Raw genomic sequence first — 2830 nt, forward strand, 5'->3', positions numbered from 1 at the left:
TCTTCCTTTTTAAATTAATGTCTCGTAACTAAGTTATTATTATGCTTATTTAATCCAAATTAATCGTGATGTTGGACTAAAAATTAAGATTGGGTTATTAGATTTTGTACCGTATTTAAGGTTTGGACAAAAGACCGACACTTGTGGACATTGGACTATTGACTATTAATAGATAGGGGGTATTGTCTAATCGAATGACAACTCATTAGAACCTGTCGAACCTATCTTCAAATTAGTTAATCTAATAATTATTAAAATGATTATGTATGTTCTATTTAGTGACGTTTATATGATATCTTTTACGATCATTTAATTAATTATTCGGATTGGGTAATTGATTAATCATTTTGATCAAGTGGGTAAATTAATATTCATATCTCATTAAAACATGGGTGGATTACATACAAGGGTAATTGGTGTAATTATTAACAAAGTATTAAAACCTTGAATTACACGCAGTCGATAACCTGGTGTAATTATTAACAAAGTATTAAAACCTTGTTATAGTTCGAATCCCTAATTAGTTGGAATATTTAACTTCAGGAATAAGGTTAATTTGACGAGCATTTTATAATTATGACCGATGGACTATTATGGATAAAAACCAGATAGGTATCAAATAAACCAGGACAAAGGACAATTAACCCGGGTAACAATTAATTAAAATCAAAACGTCAAACATCATGATTACGAAAGTTTAAATAAGCGTAATACTTTTATTTCATATTTCATCGTACCTTTATTTACTGTCATTTTAATTACTGCAATTTACTTTATCGCAATTTAAATTCTGTTATTTATATTATCGTCATTTATCTTTACGCTTTATTTAAAATCGACAAACCGGTCATTAAACGGTAAAACCCCCTTTTTATAATAATATTACTATATATAATTATATATATTTTATACAAATATAGTTTTTAAAATATAGCGTTAAACTTAGCCAGCTCCCTGTGGAACGAACCGGACTTACTAAAAACTACACTACTCTACGATTAGGTACACTGCCTATAAGTGTTGTAGCAAGGTTTACGTATATCCATTCTATAAATAAATAAATAACTTGTGTAAAATTGTATCGTATTTGTATCATATTTCGTAGTAAAAATATAGTATATTTCGTATACACCTCGCACAACATCAAGTTTTTGGCGCCGTTGCTGGGGAACACCGAAGCGAAACGCTATTAAAAAAAAGATTTTTATTAAGCTTTAATTTATTTTTATAAAAATACGTTTTATATAATACAATCAAAAAAAATATAAAAGAAAAAGAAAAATATATATCTATATTTTTAAGTTTAGTTAAATTTAAAAAGTTTATATTTCTTTTTATTGTGAAAAGTTATAAAAACTAATAAGTAAATTTTTCTTATTTATAAGTTTTTATATAAATATTTTACAAAAATATAAAAAAAAAGTAATCGGGCCACTACACTGTAGCAGCCCAACATTTAAATTGAATCCACAGCCCATGCGATCGCATGGCAGCAGTGTAGAATATCCATGCGACCGCATTGCTCTATCTGACACGCTAGGTTTCAACCTCGTACAGCATTAATTACGGACTATTATTAATAATTATTATTAATCAACCCTAATTAGGGTTTAATTATTTAATTAGTTTTTAATATTAGTTTTAGTTTTATTATTTAATTTGTATTTTTAAGTTTAATTAGTTTTATTAATATATAAAAATTAATACTTTTATAAAATAAATAATATAAAAATAATATTTTTATAAAATTGTATTTTTATAACTTTAAACTTATTTTATATTTTGTATCTTTTTATTAGTTAAAGCGTAATTTTATAATTTTTCGCTCGTACTTAGTTTTAAATTTAGTATTTGCCGTAGTTTATTTTTATTTCTAGAATTTTAAGACTTTGCCGTAAATACCTTAAGTACTTTTTATTTAGACTAAGATTTAGATGCTCTAGAATTTTACAACGCCGCTTATCGCTTTTATATTTAATAAGTTTTAGTGCCTTTTAAGTTATTGCCATTTTGGATATAGAATTCCTTTTAAGCTTTAATACCTTTAGACGTAAGTTTTAATTTTTAGTTTTTAGAATTCTAAGTTTCGACGCTTATTTTCTTATTTTTGTTTTTCGACCTTTTATTTTTCAACGTTTTTCGACGCGCTCTTTTTCTTTCTTATTTCTCGACGCTCTAGTTTTTAGAACATAGAATTTTCTATTTCTTCTCTAAAATTTCAAAACGAAAAATTATTTTAAGTGGTTAAATTGATACACATCCAAAATTTTCTGGTTCGTAGTAATAGTTGGATTTGTTAGTGGTGAGTTGTGGGCCTCCGATTTAAAGGGTCCTGGCTACCTGCTGCATCTATTGGCTATTCGAAACGTGGGCAAAATCAGAAAAGTTTATTAATTTGATAACTTATATAATTTTTATTTTTATAACTAATAGGATATTCAGTGAATGCACCGAGCAAAACGTTCACCACCTTTCATACGTTCACCACCTGTAACTCGATCAAGACATTTAGCCAATATTGTCGCCGTTGATTTTTCTTTAGAATCGTCATCTAGTCGACCAAGTACTCCAATTCAAATTTCCGATAATCCATTTTTTGAACCCGACCTCACAATTGAAAACCCGGAGGATATTCAAGGACAATTCAGAGATCCTGAACCAATAATCATTCCTCCGGAACCACAAATTACTCATCCAGAGATTGTTAAGGAAGAAACCATTAAATCAGAATCCTCTAGTGATTCAGATTCAACAAATTCAATTATGGAAGTAACAGAACCTCTAAGTATGGAAGACCGAATGAGAGCCACATGCACGGGCCAAGGTCACA

The sequence above is a fragment of the Rutidosis leptorrhynchoides genome, chromosome 4 (assembly GCF_046630445.1).
Source record: "Rutidosis leptorrhynchoides isolate AG116_Rl617_1_P2 chromosome 4, CSIRO_AGI_Rlap_v1, whole genome shotgun sequence".
Classification (NCBI taxonomy): domain Eukaryota; kingdom Viridiplantae; phylum Streptophyta; class Magnoliopsida; order Asterales; family Asteraceae; genus Rutidosis; species Rutidosis leptorrhynchoides.